This window comes from Falco naumanni, chromosome 12 (genome assembly GCF_017639655.2).
Source record: "Falco naumanni isolate bFalNau1 chromosome 12, bFalNau1.pat, whole genome shotgun sequence".
Classification (NCBI taxonomy): domain Eukaryota; kingdom Metazoa; phylum Chordata; class Aves; order Falconiformes; family Falconidae; genus Falco; species Falco naumanni.
The window spans coordinates 15,386,830-15,408,411 of record NC_054065.1 but is presented as its reverse complement, the minus strand read 5'-3'; the positions used below and the strand labels follow the sequence as shown (position 1 = coordinate 15,408,411).

Sequence of the window (21,582 nt, the reverse complement as noted above, 5' to 3'; positions counted from 1 at the left end):
TGATGGCAGAGAGAGGAAATGGCATAACATACCTCCCTTTTTTTCTCTACTGGCTTGAATAACTGATTTGAAGAGATGCTCTGAATGCTCCTGTCCCTCCCCAATTAGGGACTAGCTACACTTTTGATTCAAGGCAGTGGTGTGTGTTGCAGCGCTGAAGTCTACTGCTGGTGAGCCGAGCAAGCAATCTCTGCAGTCTCCTTTTCCTTACTTGCTGGAAAAATAGAATTCTGTTCCCTAGAGATGCCAATCCAGCAATTGTACAATCCCTTAATATTCAGATTGGAATGAGAGTATGTTTAGGTTTTTACACAAATTGCTCAAAAGCCACGAAAACATGCCTATTAAACCTGAAGCACTCCTACCCCAACTCAGCCTTTTTATCCACAGCTGCCTGCGGGTACTTCCTTCTCTTCCTTTTACATGACATAGGAATAAAGGACTTTCAATCTGAGAATCATGTTCAGTTTGTATTTAAAAGCAGTTGACATTTCCAGTACAACATCAGGGAGGCTTAGTATAGATGGGAACTTCCTCTGAGAAAACAGTAGATTAGTAGCAAACAAGACGACCTGCAGCTTCGGAAACCCCTGTGTTTAGGCCTTGTCTGCTTCGGGGACACCTTAAAGTATTTTTCCCCCAGTGCCAACACCAGTCCGAGCCTTGTAGCATTGGCAGTGCTGCCGTTGGCATTTCGAGGGCTGCACAGATGAGAGTTGCTTGGAGCAGGGTTAGGCCTGGTAAATAATTGACAAGAGAGGCATTTGTCAGCAAACTCTTTCTACTGCTTTGCCATTCCCCTCCAGATATGTCATGTTTCTTACCCAGTGGCTTTCTATATGCATCCACAGTGTAAAGGCACTCTGTGCAGTTTCAATTTAAGGCACTGCAGTCAGTCAATGTAATTTTGGTGTCTGGAAGCCAGGGACGGCTGCAGGCCCCTTCTGTGCAGACCCCAGTAGCTGTTTGCTTTCCCCTGTCCCATAAAGCAAGGGAGAAAAATGGTGACAAGTCATTAACAAGATCTTCTGTGTTTCATTTTATGAGTGCCAGCTGTTCCCCAGCAATCACTCATATAAAACCAGCACTAAAACCTCACTGTCAGGGGACGTGAGTGAGGCTGGCGCATGCAGTGAGCAGCTTTGCAGTGGAGCGGGCAGTGCCATGGCACCGTGCGGGTGGGCAGGGGTGCCGGCAGCTGCGGGGGATCCCGGGGCTGGCAAGGAGGGAGCAGGGCAGCCGGTGGGACACCGGCCCTAGGCATCAGGCACCTCCCTAGGGATGGGGCAGGCCAAGGCCAGGCTGGGGGGTGGGCCTGGGGTGGGCCTGGCTTGGGGCGGCCCACGCCTGGGCAGAGCAGGGCTGTGGGGAGACGGCCTGGCCCTGCTGGGTGTGACTGGGGCAGGCGCAGGCTGCCCCGGGGGGCTGGCATGGGGTCCTGGGCCCTGGGAAAGGCTGGGGGAGCCCTGGGGGACAAGGCAAGGGCAAGCAGGGCTGGCAGTGCCCCAAGGGGCCTGGCAGATAGAGGGGACTGCTCTGGACATTGTGAAGGGCTCTTACAATGAGGGAGGCCCTGACTCTAAAAACAAATTTTCTAGTCACAGCTCAGATAGGTAAGCGCTGCTGCAAAACTGCTGCAAGTCCATTACCCCTGTAGTGGCTAGGCCAAAGCTTGTGTTACCTTGGTAACAAAAATTGATGAAGCTATCCTGAGTTCAGTCGAGAAGGGCTACTCAAGTAACAGCTACAATGTTAATAAACATAGAGTCAAAGTTGGCTCCTTTCATTTATCTGGGGACTCTCTGCTGAAATCCAATGCTAATATCAGATCACCCCCCTGCAAACCCCTTCTGCTAGTGCTTAGTAGAATGACTGGCCTGGAAGACTGAGCATCAGACAAACAACATTCAACATGTTGCTTGAAGAGTTACCTAAAATAACCAGTAAGACATATTGTGGGCAGGGAAGCAACTTTGATCACGATTTTCTGACTCCGCATCTCCAGGCTGGGAAGGAGCTTTATTGTTTGCTACTATGAATCCAAGCTAGTTTCAAGCCAGAAACCCAGCTTGGGACCCTCCACAGACATTCCTGTTACATGCACAAAAATCAGTTCGTGCTTCATTCTGTCAGTAATTTAATCTGGATGAAGGGAGAGCCAAACACTAAAAAGGAAGAACGAAAGTCCCCATGCTGGATAGCAAAGATCCTTCTGCAACATACGCTGTCTGAAATGAACACAAAATGGCAGCAGTCCTCAGCAAACACTTGGAAGTTTAAAGATGCAACACACAGAAAATGAAGCCATAATTGTTCCCAACAACAGCAACATAAGCCATAGCTAGCAATCACCTGAACCATCTGCTCCCCCAAGTAGCAGCTGTCAACACAGGCAGGAGATTGAAAGATCTTCTCACTTCAGGCATATCCTCAATTCACATCGGAAAATGGCAATAAAAATCAAGTGTTTTCCTCCATACTTCAACATGCAGGAGATGCAATGACTGAATTATCCACAGAAAATACAAAGATAGAAAATGTATCAGTCATGAAAGTCTCTGCAGTACAAGCCCAGTCCTGTTTCACACAAATGCTGACAAAACTTAACAGTTTTCTGGCACATTTTCTCTGTACAGTCAGAATTTATAACCTGAAGTGGCTGCTATAATGGAAAAGTAAATGATCCCCTAATACTCAAATCAATCTTGTGAGAAATAACCTGAATAATGAATTACAATTGCAAGAGATGAAATTAAGACAAGAACAGTTAAATAAGGATCTAGAGGAACAGATAACATTTAGTATGGTATTGGGAACCTAAATTAGACTTTAAAATGTATGCAGGGACAGAGGAACAAGGGGAGAAAATAAGGAACTGGAGCAAAGGCCTCAGATAAAGATGAACCTTTTGATGTGAAATAATAAGAAGCAATGTCAGATTGGCATTATTTGAGGAAAAATGCCCACTTCAAATAGAATTTTTGATGCAACTAGCTTTTAGAGCTCAGAACTATGGAAAGATTTCCATTTACAGTATAAAGTATTTCAAAGTGCTTACATCTTAAATCAATTTGTTGCAGATGTGATTAGAAATTGTGTCTAAGATTGTACTGAAGCACAAGATGTGGAACAAAGCTAATGACACCACTTTCACCCTGCACTGTTTGATGCCTCATACTGATGGATGGACTTCAACCTCAGGCAGTACAATGAGAGGAAAGTATTATCCCCATTTTAAAGGAAGAGAATGGAATAGATGACTTTTCCAAAATCACCTAGAACATTAATGACTAACTTAAGGCGTTTATTATGGAGGAGGGGGATAAAGGATCCTGAAACAGGATCTCAGCTACAAAATCATATCTGAAAAACAAATAATTCCAGCAATAAGACATCTTAGTGTTTATCATTGTTGGGTTAGGTACCATGGCCCTTGTTTTCCATCCAGGTTTACTAAAACTTTGAGTTTTCCTAGAAGTCCTGCCAAAAGTTGGAGCATATGAGGATAGTACTTATTTCATTTGACTGCATATGTCTACAGTGTGACCATTTCACTAACTACCCTACCTTTATATTCAATGGTTAAAAAAGGGCACTCCTAGGATGTCATTCAACTTGCACTAAAGCAGATGTCTAATTCAGGTCAGAGGACTAAGTTATTTGTATTGGCTATGGCTGAGCTGGAGTTAATTTTCCCCACAGCAGCCCCCCCAGTGCTGTGCTGTGTACTGGTGGGCAGAAAGGTGGTGATCACACACCGGTGGTTTGGCTGCTGCTGAGCAGCGCTCGCACAGCATCAAGGCTGCCTCTCCCACCCTCCCTGCCGCACCACCGGGCTGGCGGTGGGCAAGGTCTTGGGAGGGGACATAGCCAGGGCAGCTGTCCCGAAGTGACCAAAGGGATATTCCATACCACGTGGCATCTTCTCAGCAATAAAATCTAGGAGAAAAGAGGAGGAAGAGGGGACATTGGTTATTATGACATTTCTTTTCTGGAGCAACTGGCCTAGAAGGTTGAAGGAAATGAGAAGAAGAAACTTTGTAACCGCTGATGTTACACATAGCGCTTGATGACAATTGTCATCCAGGTCCTACTGCTTAGCATTTTAAACTATGAAGAGCAGAAAGATTAGCAAGAATACTAAAAAAACTATTTTACATTGGCAGGCAAATAAGGATAACATAATAAATCTTTACTGCTGTTTGCCTATTTACCTATTCATCCACTGTTTATCTACTGATTTATCTAGTTTTCTAACACTTGCCTACTTATATATTTCCCTATGCAGAGAAATTTTAAGGAATCTCTCAGGTTATCAGTCACCTTGGTGTCTAAGTACCTGTGTTAACTTCCACAAGTGCAGGTGTCCCTGCCTATGGCTCGGGGGTTGGAACTAGATGGTCTTTAAGGTCCCTTCCAACCCAAACTGGTCTATGATTCTGTCCTGCAGACCGTATGACAGGTGAACCATGAGGAGACAAGGTTATTATTGAGAGGTTAAACAGTGGGGATGAGCTAAGGGGAAGTTTCAACATACTATTTCTGTCATGAGGCCGATTACACCACTTTAAATTTTCTGAATAGCTCACTGCAGCCATAAAAGTTAAGAAATTCTTCTTTGCAATGTAATGGAAAACATCAAAGAAAAACTGTGAGAGACCCACTACTGTCCAATTTGGAGCTGCACAGCTTCCCTTCAGGACACACTGACTTAGAAGACCCATAATATTGCCTGCAGTATTTAGTGCTGTGTTTTACTTTGACATCAGCTGGCATTAGATCAGATCCTTCCAACACAGCCTTGATTATCGTATAGAACCTGAAAGGTGTTGGAATAATCAAGCTTTCATATAATCAGGGGCATATTTAAAGTATTAAATGCATACCTAGAGACACGATTGTGTAACAGCTAAGAGGCAGTTACAGATCATTGGCTTTGGAAAATCGAAGAGAGAAACAAATCTTTTCTTGCCTGTTATTATTACTTCAGTGACATTCTGTAATCCAACCAAAGCCCTATTAAAAAATAATTAAAGAAGTTTTTATCTTTATTGTATTGTGCTCTTTAATTATTTTCATGGCATCTGGAGAGACTCTCCTAGCTGAGGATGATTATTAAAAATAAAAGACACTGTAAATAATAAAACAATCTGTGATAGCCATCTTTTCATAAATGGTTAATCTCTAAGTACACTTGGAGGAAAACCTAGTATGTTGCAAATATAAAACTGAAGCATGAGAAAATTTTGTGACTTTCCCCCAGCAAGTTAGTGGCAGTAGCATCACTATAACCTAGACCATCTGCTTCAGTCTTATTTTTTTCTGATTAGGATGCAGTCCTGCAGTGATTCCTGAAGTGAGTCCATTCCCATTATCAATGACAGTATTAATTCACTTAAGGCTGAAGACTTAAGACACTAACTTAATATAAAGAATTAGCCTAACTCCTGCTTGCTTTTGAATCAGTAGCTGAGAGGCTGTGTAGCGCTGGATGAAAAGACATGAGTCACTGGGTACCAAAGAGGTTGAAGACATGGCTTAAGTTTCACATAAAAACTAAGACTTGCTAGGCACCATATGCTTATAGCCAAAATCATACCAAGGTTGGCTACCAATCAGCTAGGGTTCTCAGTATCTGATGGCTGTAGTTCTTGAGTTATAAATATGCCAATTGATGAAAGTGCCTCTTTGGTGTGGAGGCAAAATAGCTTTTCATGAGAGGTGAAAGATTTTGGGAAGAAAAAGAAATGTCTGTAATGTAAAGGATGTTATATATACAGTTTGTAAGCATGAAAGGAACAGAAATGTACCTGCTTTGCAAAATAATTACGTTGCGTTAGAAGAGAGAAGATATCAATGCATATGAATCAAGGCCAGTGTTTATGGCTTGGGGATTACAGCTTCCATATTTTTCCTAAATGTCTATTTTTTTCATAATTTTTTCCCTTGGTACAATTTTTAGTACTGTGAAGAGCAGGAAATATTGTCAGACTTGCAGGACAGGATTGATCTCCACAGGTTCAGAACCCTGTTCCTCATCCCACTAAATATTTTTCTCTGTGTCGTTGTATATTTTTTTGTCTTTTCCTTTCTTAAAATTCTAACTAGGTGTCCTAGTGATACATAAGAAATACATATTGGTAAACCAGCCAGTCCATCCTCTGAAGTCTTGATATCTCAGTAAAGCAATGTAGACAAAGGCAAAACAGGTGTAAGTGCCAGACCAAAGTCACTCAGGAGTTTGAAAAAAAGGAGATTTTGAATCACAGAGCAGAATTTTTTTTCAAAACACAACCGTCTCTAAGTGTAATGATAACGTGAATTATTTGTTGTGTAAACATTACATTTACCATTGATTTTCTCTTTTTTCCTCTCACTTTTTTTAACTTCTCATTATCCTTCCTCCAAAATTTAGTCCCAATGATAGTAATTCATAAAGTCATTTGGATTACCTGGGCTGTGAAAGATTTTAATCCAATGATGAATGCAATTTTTGTTTCAGTCCAGTCTCATTTATTTCCTGCAAGAAAAGGTTAGGAGCAATTTTGTAGCACATTACATCGTAAATCCCATATATTTTATTTCTGTTGCAAGGCTGTGGACTTTAGTGAACTTGACCAAATTCACTAGGCTCTCCAGAGAAAGTCATAAAACCAGAAACGGTGTAGGGTTCTACCATGTTGCTACTTACACAATATCCTAGTATCAAAATTAGTTTTGACAACTGTGGCTTCAACCTTTCCATTCACTATTCAGGGTAACTAGGCTGAACAGCTGAAGAGGATGCATTTTTTATTCTTCAGACATACAATAAAAATGCTATGGGACAAACTATTTTCAGAATAGTCTGGGGAAGGAGATGGTAGAAATCACTTTACAAAAATTTACTATTCTCTTTCTGTGAGGAAACATTTGACTGGATGAATCAACATCAAACCATTTCTGTTAAACTTGAAACCCTGACATGATCCAACCACCTACCCACAACTCCAACTCAAGCCTAATCTGGATACAAACAGCTCGTGTTCAGTGTATCCCTGACTGAAAGGGTATGTAAAGCTTGATTCTGACTTCTTCCAGTGCTCTAGTGATAACCAGACAACCAGTTTAGACTGCTCAGAGCAAAGAACACTAAGTTTGCGTGATGTTTCGAGAGAAACACCCTGAAATAATGTGAAGACAAAAAGTAGCATAAAAAACAGATTCAAGTTTGTGGGGGAAAAAACCCAAATCCACAAACAAAAGAAACCCCTGTGGGATTTAGAGCTTAGGTAGAAGGTAGGATGGATACCGTCCTTCTATTCCTGCCCATAGGTTAGGGAAAACTGCACCAAACATGCCTGGAAAGTACTCGACATTCCAAAAATTACTGAATATGAGAATAGGTGAAATGATTGCTTGGGTTCTTGTTTTTTTTAGGGTAAAGTTATAAGGTATATTTGGGACTATATCCCCATATACAACAAAGTACTAGAAAAACAATCAAAAGCCCTGTTGAAACAAAGAAAAGAGAAAGAATAGAAATTTCTGGGAATTCACAGGGGGAAAAAGCAAGTTTCTTGAATGGGGTGATTTTAATTTCCTACTATTGCTGAAGAATGAACCAGAGAAGGGAAAAAGCACAGGAAAAGATCAATCAGAAGAAAAAAATATGCCCCAGGTATGGCCCCAGTGAACAATTGTGTCCCTGTACAGCAATTAAAGCAGTAGTTTTCTATTCAGTTTATTCACTCTGTCTTATCACTCAAGAAAAGGGAAATAAATCAGGCTGTTGCCTGACCTTTCAAAAACTCTGGATCCTAGTGAATCATCCTGCCACTGACATCATTTGATTGTCTCCTCAAGTCTCTTTCTACACATCCAGCAGAGCTGTGCGTTTTCATGAAGCAGCCTTTTCCCCTAGATTCTTAAGGTAAATAAAGTATAGTAATTGGAAACAACCGAAAGAGAAATTTATCATCATGTCCACTGTGCCTGTAAAGAGAAAAGCAGTAACAAGAATGAGATCTGCATGAATGTCTACCTGAAAACTCAACATGCCATCAAAATATTGCATTTTAAAACATTGAAACCTTTTGTTTCTCTCTCTTCACAGTTATTTTTAATGCTTTGTGCTGGCTCCCACAAAGATAAGGTGTCTAAACACCACAAGAAAGTCTTTATGTATTTATAGCTTGAGCTGACTCACAATGGTCTGGAAATCTAAGAAAAAGGTAACTTTAGGAATATTTCCAGAGAGATCCAAGAAATGAATGGAAACACCTTGCTCCTATGTGTTTATCCTATCTCAGCATTGAACTCTCTGCTGGATTAGAACTGATATATGAAAAGCTTTTGCCATGCAAATATGGCAACAATTTAAAAAGAGACATCCATAGTTATTTGTGAACATTAGAAGGTTTGCAGTTAGACCGTGGATATTATGTTGGCATCAAAAACTAAGAATTAGCTAATTCTGTTGCAACATTTTGTGTCAAAAAACATTGGAAGAGCAGACAGTGGCAAAACAAACTGGATTCTGCACTTATCCTCCTTCCACCTCTTCTCTAACCATTTTTTAAGCCAAAGTAGATGATGCACAGAGAGAAGTAAAAGTGACCTAAAATTTATTGCCTTCTCTGGAGTCAGAAAAGTAAGGAAAACCATTTGCTTTGGACCTTCAGTGTAGTTTTCAGTAGATCTGATGGACTTATGCAGTTTGTGTAAGACCTACATACCTGACCTATGTAGAAAACCCTGTCTGTTCTCCAGCTGAGTCTGGAGAGTCTTATGATTCTTTACTAATTGTATATGGGAAAGAAATGAAAATAGGAACTTATGGCAAGTGGAGATCAAGAAAATGCAATGTCTGTCAAATTAATGCTTTGTGGCTGAACTTAACTGAAAATTTTTTCATCTAAGATGTCCATTTAGGTCACCTAGGTCACTGACTCCATGCTATCAGAAGTACTAACCTCTTATAACTAGCAAACAGCAGTAATTTTTGTGTCCCCCAAAAATTTCACTACATTTCACCAATAATTTCACTCATTTTCCTGCTGTTGTGACTGCTACTTTGACCTTTAGGGACACTTTTCTAATTTGTAGATTAAATTTATTCATAGACAGTTCATATCTATTTATTCTCATACCAGCATTTTCTTTTAGCTTGAAATGGCTCCTCTTCTTCCCTGATCTTTATTTCCTTGGAATATTTGTAAAGAACAGAAACATTCTGTTCCATCTTTATTTTGTTAGGCTGTGTAAGGTATGTTTTCTTCTAGTGCCTCCTGAGCAATAAATTCATCATTCTGTTATTCATCTAGTAGCTCTTTTTTGCACCTGTTTCAGGTTGATTTAATCTTTCTTGACTATAACTTTTCAGAATTGTCAGTGCTGTAGAACATCATTACTGACATGATTGGAAAGTTTCCCACATCTGGCATATATCTAATTGTGGGAAATTAATATCTATCTTATCCTTTTGTCAACACTGTCCTGTAGTTTAAATAGCTCTCTTCCTTCACTGATGTTTATCCTTCTGTTTTATTCCTAGGTAGCAATCATCTGACTCCTTAGCTTGTGTTTTGCTAGGCTGAACAGCCTACACTCATTTACTCTTCTTTCACAACTGGATATCTGTTTTCTTAATCATTTTATCAGTCTTCCTTTTTCTTTGCTCTCATATGAATTAATCTTCCTTGCAGGTGGTGAGCGTCACTCTTAGTATTCCAAACAACACCTCCCCATGACTTTGCTATTAACAGTCCCATATGTCACCTGATACATCCAAAGAGAACATCTGACTTTTTAATGATGGCATCATATCAGTGGCTCACAGTCATTTTGGAACCAACAGATACATTCAGACAGTATTCCTTCTCTTTCTTCTCTGGGCAGCGAGATCCCAGGGCACTTCAGAAATTCTGGTTGTTTGTCCCCTGGTGCATGATGTTAAACTTAAACAGTAGCTCATTCTTTCCCTTTCCTATACCCTGAATCTTTTGACATCTAATTCTTCATGTGTAATATTCCAAAGCTGATTTCTCTAGCTGCCATTTCTTGTGTTTGTGTCATGGTTTCCTCTTTTTTTCTGTTCCAGGATCAGGATCATTCACAAAAACAACAAATCAGATGGCCTCTAAGACTACTTTTTGAGAAAATCCACCAGTCACTGCTTTAAAGCCCAACAATCCTTATTCTAACAGTAGGACCCTTTTTTCTGGCCTGACTTCAGCCACCTTCTTAACAATTTCATATTTTGTGCTAACCTACATCTTCCTGCACAGAACTAGTTATTCCTCACACAGCTGCATAACTGAGATCACTTGTGTAATTCTGTCTAGATAAGATCAGGTGTGTTTCCTTTGTATAGGGGGGAAAAAAATCACAGAAAGAAATCAGATTATCCTAGCAGTATCTACATTTAATAAACCCTTGTAATATCTTATTTCACAGTCTCTTCAACGGCTCTTCTTTCTTTTTAAATTTTTAATATACTTCCATTTCTTAATATACCGGGATTTCTTGCTTCCCAGGACACTTCTCTTTCTACATAAAGGCATTGCATTTTCTTCTTTCTAGTTTTGTACCATTGCCAACTTGAAGTGCACATTTAAAATCTTTCCTTCCTGAATGAAGATTTCTCATTTGACAGTTCTTTCAGGCTTCTGGGCTGAAGATGATCTACTCCCCTTCACTTGAAAGCATTCAACTCTTTGAGTTTACTTTCCTCTCAAATTCGTTTTCTAATTCCAAACTCTCATTCCCATGAACTATCTTCTCTTTGTCTTCATGCATATTTTCAGTCATATTTAAAATTATTTATCCAATGCCCTCTTCCTTCTGACATTTCTTATACAAGCTGGGAGAATCCTGAACTTTCAGCCATCCTTTTTTTTCCATTTGACCAGATTTCTCCATTTACACCCTGATGGCAATTTTTGATAGTGTACTGAATTCAACAATATTTTTAAACCTGCACCAAATCCTACTTAAAGTATCTTGAGGGATTTGAAATCTTCTTCTCTGTCTGGATTTCCCTGGATTCCATCTTTACAAGAACAGAACAAATCTCTTGTTAGGGAGTCGTAACCCAATAGGTTTATGTCCAAACAAAAAAACAATCCCAGGAAATCATTGATAATGGCAGTCTTCCCAGCTTCAGAAAAAGACTTCTTGGGATATGCAAATAATAGAAGTTTGATTCACTGCCATGGCAAGAAAATAAATGAATAAAAGTAACTGGTGCTGGTTTATGAAAACATTTTATTGTTGTTGTTGTTGTTCTCTTTTACTCCAGTAAAGGGTGGTCCCTCTTCTATTATCTATTGCAGTATTCTGACCCTTGTCTTTTAGCAGGACAAAGAGGCAGAACTGAAAAATAACAACAAACTTGTTCTGGTTGGAAGCAAAAAGTATTAAGGCTCCTGGGGAGAAAACCCTTTTCACAAACTTTACAGAAAAGTAGGGAAAACTAGGAAAAATACATTTCCTTGGGAAGGAACCTCAGACCTACTATCATTCAAGTCAGTAGGTCTGAATGTAATGATTAATGAATACTAATACCCCTTAATATCTCTTTGGGAGCATATATAGACAATAAAATTGTCTTAAATTGTGTTTATGTGCATTTCAAGAGTCTTTTACTGAGAAAAGAAATGTAAAGGTGCTGTACAGTGGTTAACAGTCCAGCTCTGTGTGAATTTTTCTATTTACTGCTGAGAAGAAGAATGGGACATTAGGTTAGGATTTTTGAGAATTTGAGTTAAACCATCAAGTACGTGATGTTCACTACGCAGTTCACCATAACTATTAGATTATCTAGGTACCAATGCATTAACAAAGCACTCAGTTTTGTTTCATCTAGAGGGGAAACCATGCTGCTTGTTTTGCTCTTTCCTTCAAATGGAGGTGGAGAAATCACTTTTTGACTCACAGAGTCTTGGAGATGAAGTGACTCTAAGGTGTAAAAATGTAAGTCTAATTCTTATATCTATGCAAAATATGTAGTTCACACTAAATAAAGGTGGTTATAAAAAAACCGAAACAAAACAAAAAAAAAAAAAAACAAAAAACCATGAAAGGTACACAGTTCCTCCATGCTGGATATGTGAAGCTGATACACATGTAAGTCATGCCCAAGTCATTTTAAGACAGGAGCTTTGGGTCAGCTCTAATGTGGGTAACAAATTGCAGATTAAGCATGAGCCCAAGAAGAGAAAGGCATTTTCAGTCCCTCTGGTAGGAGAGTAAAATAATTACTAATGAGAAAGCTTTGTAAACATATGAACATTATAACTCCATTGCATACGATAAAGGAGCCACGGAGACCGGAGAAACCTCCCCTTCTAAACAAACGCTGTAGAAAGGGATTTTATTTATTTATGTGTTATAATTAAGCAATACTATGTCCAACTGAAAGGCAATGTGGGGTTACAGGAAAGGGATTATCCATCATCCAGGCAAATGTATCAAAACAGGAGGAGGAAGAATGTGTGGGTGTGAGTGCACGAGGTTGTACACATAGTATTTTATGCCTCTGAGAGACACCCCAGCACAACGATTATCATCTGGGCAAGAAGTAAAGGGGTTTAAAGTAAACCCCTGGCTCTGTCCCTGACCTCCAGCATTCTCCAGGGTCCCACATAATAACAACCACTGTACCCAGAGCCATGTTGGCATTCACTGGGGAAGCTGGTAAAGACTTCTTTGAAAGTCAGCAAATGAGAACATATTCAAAATGGCCTCTTTTTTTACCAGCTCTGCCCACAGGTAGTTAGTGGATCAGAAAGGAAAATAAAACTGCATTTGTTAAATAACCGCTGTTGCAGGGGTTTGTGACACCTCCACTTGGATCACTAGATCCCCACTTACCCACAACGGAAGAAGAGTGAATTAGCCTCATGAGAAGCCAAACAGCACTCCTTATTTCCTGGAGAAATGCTTTCAGTTTCATGTTAGAATTTGTAATAATTTTACAGAATTGGAGCCATAACACTTCACCACCATACTGCCAGAGCTGAAGAAAAGGCACAGATGGTAGGCCTGACTGTATCATATTGAGCATCGTAGTTAGCCCAGGATAGCACACCTAAGTTTGAGTGACCTGCCCTCCAAAGCAGTCGTATGTTAGAGTGGAGAAATACCTCCTGTGCATTTCTGATGAAGATGCTGTGCCTAATCTGACAAGGTAATGACATATGATTTCATTTTTTCTCACCATGTGCTTTAGGAATAAGCCCCTTTCAGCAACCTGAAACATGAACAATTAATACCATTTTTGATTTATTTAAAAGAGGAAACCTGGGTTGAGAGCAGCCTCTGGGAAACACAATGCAGCAAAGAACAGAGCTGGCCGAGAGAGTCTTTTGCTGGTGAGCAGGAGGACACAGTGTGGTATGCCATATAAACTGTGTTCAGTACACCATTTATTCACTAGATTTCCACACATATTATTAACAATGCTCCCAGGCAGTTCCTCTCTTTCCATCCCACAGCTGAAGAGGCCATGAGCTTTGTATCGTAACCTGGGCAAGTGGGACCTACATCAAGAGTCTGTAGTACAGCTCACTCCAAGAAATGTGTTTTACTGAGTACAATACAAATACCATTTAACTAAAGCACTAGGCATTTAACTGACTGACTCTATGCTCCCTTCTTGCTTTAATAGCTAGCAAGGACCCACGAACACTGGGGAAGGGGAACAGAATTGCAAACAAATTGGAATCCATAGTCATGTGAGTATAAATTAAAAAAAGAGGTCAAAGTACAGCAGCACAGCAGACTTCCATTACAATCTACAGATAATGTTTATGCCTTGTTAGAAGGACTATGTACAGATTATAATGGCAAGAGAGCCTAAAACAAGCTCTTCTTTTCATTTCAGGACTATGACCCTGGACTGTTCAAAAGCCACTGTCAAAGTGATAGCTAGGAAAAAAAACCAAGATGCACCAGCAGAGAGCTAGAGATGCAGATTTCAAACGCAGCAGAGAATGGAAAGAACTTATATGAAGGAAAAAAAAAAGGAATCAAGAAAATGTTTTATATAGGAAATCATACAAAAGATAAATTTCTGCCACTAATCCAACCCACTCAGCGGCTTAGCCACCAGCCCACTCAGTGGCTAAATTATACATAGGCTCTCCCTGTTACACTGCCCGACACAAGCATCTCTCACTGCTGGGTGCTGTGGGACAGCAGGTGAGATGTTCCTAAAATTAAGAGTAGTTCAGGTTCATTTCACACCACTGAAAAGCTTCCATGATGTTGCTAGTGTCATGCTAGTCTAAACTTGACATAAATTATACCATAATCAAAGTCCTGTTCATTAACTCAGTGAAAAGCTCTCTTCTGATTCATTTGGATTTTGTTTTAGACAACAAGTTTATAATCCAGAAAACTCTGAAGATCCACAAATTCAACAGTGCCATAGACATAGAAAATAAGTATTTACCACTATAGTAATCTAAAAAATATATTATTAGTAGCAGCTCTCTTGTGCTCCAGTAATTAAGAAACACACATGTCAATTTTAAAAGCTCAAAAAAGAAGTTGTGAAAACAAACATGGATTATAGTTATAGGATACCATTTAAGAGATACAGGCACCCTGGAGAGAGATAGAGAAAGCAACAGGAATTGTCAGAGGTCTAGAAATAATAACCTATAAGAAAAGATTGAAAGGTTGTCTAGATGAGGGAATAACGAAAGGAAATATGGAAACAGCCTGCTAACATGCAGGTGGATGCTCCAAATACAAAGGGTATTATCGCTCTCCCTTGTCCATGAGATTAAGACAAGAAGTAAATGGACTTAAAATGCAATAGAGGAGATTCAGGTAAAACATTGAAAAAAGCTTTCTAGTAGTAAAGTGTCACAGCACTCTCCAAACTATCAAGCTACAAGGTCTTTTACCAGCATATTCTTCATGCCAGTCCTTCTACTGCCTTCTCCTAGTCTCACCTCATCCAGGGCACACTCTTTCTCTTGCTTTTTCCTCTCTCTCTTCCTTGGCTTCTCCCTCTTCACTAGCTGCCCAACCCCTTACCAGAACCAGCCACAGCTGCACCTTATCTACATCGGACAAACACCCGCCCCTGAAGCCAGCCCACAGCAGTATATTATCAATGCTAATTAACCCAGCTTCATTCCTCTACAGTAAAGCTCAGGAATCACCAAAGTTGGTACAGAATCTCCACCATGAGATGTTTTTAAGAACAAGAAGGACAAACTTGCCCCAAATAATTACAGTTTATGTCACCAGAGCAAAAGCATGGGTGATATGTGTTCTCAAGATTCCTTCTATCTCTTTCTACTGTGTTTTGAAATTCAACCTTTTCTATTCTAACAGTAGGAAATTTTTTCCCTTTATTTATTTTGTTTGTCACATAATAAAATAAAAAGCAGTTTGCCAATTGAAAGATGGATTATTTGGATCATAATTAAGCTATAACTCCTTTAGGTCAAATATAGAAACAAATTGTTGATTTGGAAAAATTACTGAGTGCTACCTCAGTATTCCAACTCAGTTTTATTATGGGAATCCATCTTTTTAAAGATACCATTAAAAAGCCATATATATACCAGCCATATAGAGGACGGAGTAATAACCTAGAATAATTATTGAAATAAGATGTCATACCCAAAACACAATGCCAGAAAGTTCTCAAAATAGGGTTTACTATTCTGAAAGGATTTCTTTTCAAGTGAAGGCTTGCATCAGTGCCTCTCTTTATAGATGATATTCATAAAGTATACGTACAGACCTTTCCATCACTTACATCTCAGCGCATGAGAACAGGTTTGGGCTTATCTTTTATTTAAAAGAGTTTCACCAGACATATGTAGACAAGAGAATCTTTACATATCAACTCCATGGACAAAACCTGGGTGTGAGAGAGAGTATTGAAAACATTCCCATAAACTGTTGCCTAAGTGTTTGTTGAGGGTTCTTTTTGTTTTGCTTTGTTTTTCCCCTTGTATCACATTTGCTGATCCTGGTCATAACCATATGAAATAGCAGTATTCAGATCCCAAATGCTCTTGACATTTTTGCCATAAATACAAGACACGAGTTGTAAAAAAATGGAGTTAGTATTTCTTATTGGGAGACTAACCATCTTTGAACTGGGAAGTTTCAGTTTAACCCCAAAGGAACAGCCAATAATGGAGTGAAAACAATGTTACAACAATGCACTGTGTGGTCAATCATATAACGTGTGATTCAACAAATGCACTGCAAACCACCCATGGGCTACAAATGGTTCATTCGCATTAAATTATGAAAAGCTGCAAATTACAAACATGATGGAAAAAATTGGTTCATGAATGATGTATTAACCCAGATACTGGCAAAAATGATAAAACATAGTTGGGCAAGCACTACTTTTCATTTTCATATGGTATGAAACAGATTGTGAAGCTGGGTTGAAAATTGAGCTACGGAGCATTACAGGGATCAAATGGCATTAATATGTTTCCACAAATGGAGGAGAAAAGGGAATGTGGAAAAACTCTTAAAAAAAAAATACAACCAAACAAAAGCACATAACAGTATACCTTAACTGCAATTCAATAAAGTAATTTTGCAGCTAAGACAAAGTAATGACCACATTTCTGAGATTTGTAATACATAGCAGGAGCTGGGCCCAAGGGCAGTGCATACTTATTACTGGCAGTGTGTATGCTCTTTCAATACACATAAAATATTATAAAGCTTGATCTAACACAGTCAGCAGACAGTCTGCACATTATGTTGTTACAATGAGTCTAATTTCAAGAACAGCTCAGAGCCAAAAGTAAATAAATAAACTATGGAAATAAATAAAATAAGGGACTAAGTAGAACCACTAATGTTTCATAGAAAAAGGAGGAGAAAAAACAACCTGGCTGTCAGCAAGACCAGCTGGTTTCTTGCAATATCATCTTCACCTCTGAAGATTATCCCACCTACCAGAACTCAAGGACTGAAAAATGTCAACAACAGGAAATAAACAAGGAAGGGAGAAATTAAAATGCCTGTGACCATCAGAAGCTGTGGAAAGAATAACTGACACGTGATGCTTTTCTGCAAAAGGCATCGAGGTATGGGCTAGCAACTCCTGCTAATTTTGGAAGGTGGGATCCTGAATGTTTTGCATGACAGGGAACAAGGTGCTGTTGAAAACATTTGATAGTATGCAGAGCTTCCTGAAATGTGTTCCTATAGCCATCCCCAGTCATTCAGGATCTAAGAACAAGATATTTCTCATAAAGATTAACAGGTATCTGCTCTGATCTGTATACTTCTGTAAAATGGACTCAGAATGCACTTTGGTTCTTTGTGAGCCCTCTTCCAGATGTGAAACAACAGCATGGGGTGGTGAACCTGTTTTTCAAAGGGACTGAAAGCAGTTCACACTTCTATACATTGCTAATCTTGGGTGTGTCGGTGAGTGGGATGGTCAGCTGCCTCCTCACAAGAAAAGTTACCCTCTGAAGCCTTTCACATTGTACTCTTCTGACCATTTTAAGCTGCATCTCAAACATCCAAAACAAGAAAAAGTAAAGCCAGTATTTCACTCCTCAAATATGTGCCTTCAGATTTGGAGAAGATGTCTGAACTTAGGGCATCAGACAACCTGACTGAGTGAACTGCAATAGGGCATCCAAAAACCACAAAGAAATAGCCAGTCTCTTTTACTATCCAGACAAAATGTAGCCATCAAAGAAAATCCTGCTGTGTTGGTGTCAACTTTTCTGGAGGAACTGAAATATACAGAAATGAAGTGACTCAGAAGTCTCTGAAGTTTTAAACTACACTTGTTAGGCATCCATGAGTACCTTCTCCAAAACTTAAGGTTGAATTGGCTTCCCCAGGACTAAAAATCCTGGTGTGTTGCACCTTTTGCTGTGTTTCACACATTTAGGTGTTCTACAGGAGCTGAGTGCATTTTTCCTGCTCTAGGCAGAAAGAGAGTTTAAGCTTATTATTATTAGTTGCTCACTGGAGAGATTGAACCATTCTAAGCAAAAATACAGAATCTGCCAAAACTAAGCTGGGTTTGGAACTACCATTTAATCATAAAAGACTGCAAGCAAAATTTAAATCAGAGAAAAAAGGTTGAGAAAAAAACATATGAAAGAGATGAATGAAGAAAATACCTGGGCTGGTACTAAGTGAAGTGACAGAAAATGAATGACTGATCCAATGGAGAATTTGCTATTGACCTTAGTGACAACAAATCTTGACTTCCCTGCTGTTCAACTTAACCACTTTTTAGGGAAGTACTCAGCTGGGAAAAAATATTCAGAGGTTACAAAGAGACATTGATTTCTCTCTACTCATTCAGTCTGACTTGGGAAAGACAAATGGCAGAGGTGTTGAATGGACAAATGTAAAAGGAGCACGTAGACTGACGCATAGAGCTACAATTGCTCCCCACACCAGGATACGTATCTCAGGTTTGTTACTGGCCAAGATGAAGGATGTAAGCTGAAATTCAGAAATTGTCCATCTATCAGTCATGCAGTTTTAGGACTTCAAAAAGAAAGTCACAGCAGGCAGAAGAAAATTACCTTAGGCCTTTTCAAAGTCTAAGACAGTTTTAATGCAGGTTTCAAAGCACTCTGAAAATCCCCCGTGACCCAGCTAACATGAATAGGTGGGATGTTTATAGACAGTGACTGCTGGCTGGGGATAAGACAAGCAATTGTTCCTCACCTTACATCTTGCCCTCCAAAACCTGTCGTCTCACAGTACTAGAAAGCTCTGAGCTCCATTATGCTTAAATTGCTCTATATTACTACATCCTACTGCTGTTTGAGGTGGTTTGTTATAGTTACACTCCTGCCAGGCAGGTATAAGGAAATAAATGATACATTTTGATACAAGGCTATTTTGCTGAACTGGGTGGATTAAAGAACTGGTAATAAATTTCTTTTTTCTCTTCTAGGCCACTGGTGCAAATCCAGTCCAGTTCAACAGTGACCAGAAGTTATTGCCACCTGACAACAGAACTGAATCCATGTGAAATTGATTGGCAATTCTTAGCCCAGCTCCTAATGGCTTGGTCATGAAATTACTACCACTTCTGACACAAATTGGCCCCAATGAAGCTGTATTAACACCAGCACCCAAGGACAAGTGGGGTGGAACACTCCCTCTGCTATTTATGTGCCAGGGAGAGTCAGGTCACATTTTTCATTTAAAAAGCTTGCTTTATTTTAAAAAAAGGACTTTTACCAAGACTGAAACTTTTTCAAGGGAAATACAAAATCCAACACAAAAATTGATCTTTTTATAGGAAGTGTCAAGCTGAAATGTTTTTCATTTTTTCTTAAAATGTTGTTCTGCTTTGGAATTTCAGTTTTAAAAAAGGAACGTGTTACAATGGGTGTTTAAGATGACAGCTAGGGTGGCATTCGTTTTACCTAACTTGGGACATTTATAGTGTAGGCGTCAACCTCAGAACTAGTCACCCAAGGTTTCCTTTATAGTCAATGGAGAGAAATAGATACATTTAACGTGTGATTCATCTGACCTATTTTATATATCTACTTTAAGATGAATAATGATCTTAAAATTACCCTCTCTCTCTGCTGACTATGGTATGAGACTACAGAGACTATCTCAAATGGAGATCCAGCAGAGACACCTACTAACGGTCAGATGAGTCTTCTCCCAGTTGTCTAATTCTTTATTACACACGCTTGCTTTTCAGCTTTTTAACACTGAATACCTTAGCTAATAAGATATTTTCAGTTGAAATAAAAGGAAAGCTGTATGTTGTTTCAGAATTTTAATTTGAAGATTAAACTTTTCCAAGCCAATTAAAAATTTTAAGTGGAAAACCCTATTACCTGCGTATGAAGCTGAAGATACACTAAGGGACATTTTAGTAGGTAAGAAGGATGAAAAATCATAGGTTTTCTGAATTCTGTGTCTATCATCTCATCAAACGGCTTCCTCTTACAACTACTGAAGTCAACAGAAAAGCTACAAGGCAGTTCCTAGGAATGAAGAATTCAGCCGTTTTGCTTTTCACTCAAATCTGTGATGAAGGGAAAGGGGAGGGAAGCAAGGACAGCAGAGGGGAGAGATGGGAACAAGTGGGACTGGTCATGGGAAACATGGAGTAGGTGCAGAAAGCATGAAGAAATGGATGTTGTAAAGTGTGGCTGAAAAGAATAAGACGCATTTGTGAGAATGTCTGAAAGGAAGGCAGAGGTAAGAAAGGGCATAGAATAGGTAACAAAAGAAAAGGAGCTGTGGGTAGACATTAACATTTTACACAAAGTTAAAAAATCCAAAATGAGGACAAGTTTTTTCTCACATTTTGAGCATCATTTCCTATGTTGTCAGGCACACATCAGACAAAAGTAAAGCAGCACTGTGGATCCTGCTCCTCCCTCTATATTCGGTGTATCCCCATTCAGGTCCAGAGCTGTTCACAGACCTCCTTCCTCTTTCTCATCTTATACTTCCACAGATCCAAACCATTTTTTTTGTAGACCTTTGGTTGCATTGGACTTTGTCCAGTTTCAGCCACACAGATGGGAATATAGCTCATTTTGTTCAGTAGAGCCAAGTATATTGATAAAAACAAATTTACATTGATTGCCTCTGAGCCTAACACACAGACTTTCTCCTCCCCTCTCCCTAACAAAGCCGTGGAGGAGATTTTTGATTTGCCAATACTCTCACAAACAAATTAGCTTGATTTTAACTCCATTATTCGGGCTAATCTCTCTTGGATTTCCTAGAATTTACACAGGAAATGGTTCATTTATTATAGATGCTGTGTACACTTAGCTTTTGTAATTCAAGGAATGTGTTAGGTGGTTTGTGGTGACATTTTTCTTTAATAACGTGGGCAGCACTGTAATGTCTTTCTCTAACTACCAGTTCACTTGGTGGATGCACATTGTTTAGATTGAGAGCAAGAAATTCTCAGGTGATTTGCAAGTACAGGAGAATGTAGCTGCTGGAAAGGTTAGGATTAAAATTGAGCTGTGCCTTTGCCTAGAAAGGAATCTGAGACTAATGATGAGGTTTCATGCAATTATCTTTTAACAGTCTTCACTTGTCTTCCTCTCCTTACCTCTTTCTTTCAGGTAGGAAGAAAAATGAAAATATGGGAAGCTGTGCAGTGGTTCAGAGTCAGACCAGCAACAAGCAGGAGTTTTAGGTATGTCTTTAACACTGATTCACCCTACAGCTTCACGCTAATGCATATCCTCTCTGCTTGGTGGAACAGGTCTCCTAAGCCATGTCAAATTAACCACACTTCTGATTCTGCATCAAAACCAGACACTGTGACCATCACGTATATTACTATGCAAATCTACTCTAAAAAGCAGTCTTAGCCCAGAGTCCTAACATCTCATTGCTTTAGAAATGGGCTAAACTTACCTTTCTTACAAGGTCAAACAGTTCAGGGAGTGGGACAAGTGAGTTCTAGACATCCCAGACAGCCTCCTACCTCCATGTTTTCCTTACTGAGCTCCAAAGAAACTGTGTAGGTATGCAATAGTTTGAGTCATTTTGCATGAAAATACAAAAAGCAAGGTAAACAGGAGATCTTGTGATACCTGTCTCCATAATTAGGCTTTAAAAACC

The 21,582-nt window shown here is 39.3% G+C and overlaps 1 long non-coding RNA gene across 3 annotated transcripts in view; it reads left to right on the top strand.

Annotated features, from left to right (window-relative positions):
- LOC121096283 overlaps positions 1-21,582 on the top strand; it is a 74,580-nt gene that overhangs the window by 16,362 nt on the left and 36,636 nt on the right. For 2 of the 3 annotated variants that reach the window (XR_005830438.1, XR_005830436.1), the window contains exon 1: positions 14,044-21,151. This is a non-coding gene — a long non-coding RNA (uncharacterized LOC121096283). Of the gene's footprint in view, positions 1-13,651; positions 13,719-14,043; positions 21,152-21,582 lie in introns of those variants that run through there. The other variant, XR_005830437.1, reaches the window with a different exon arrangement.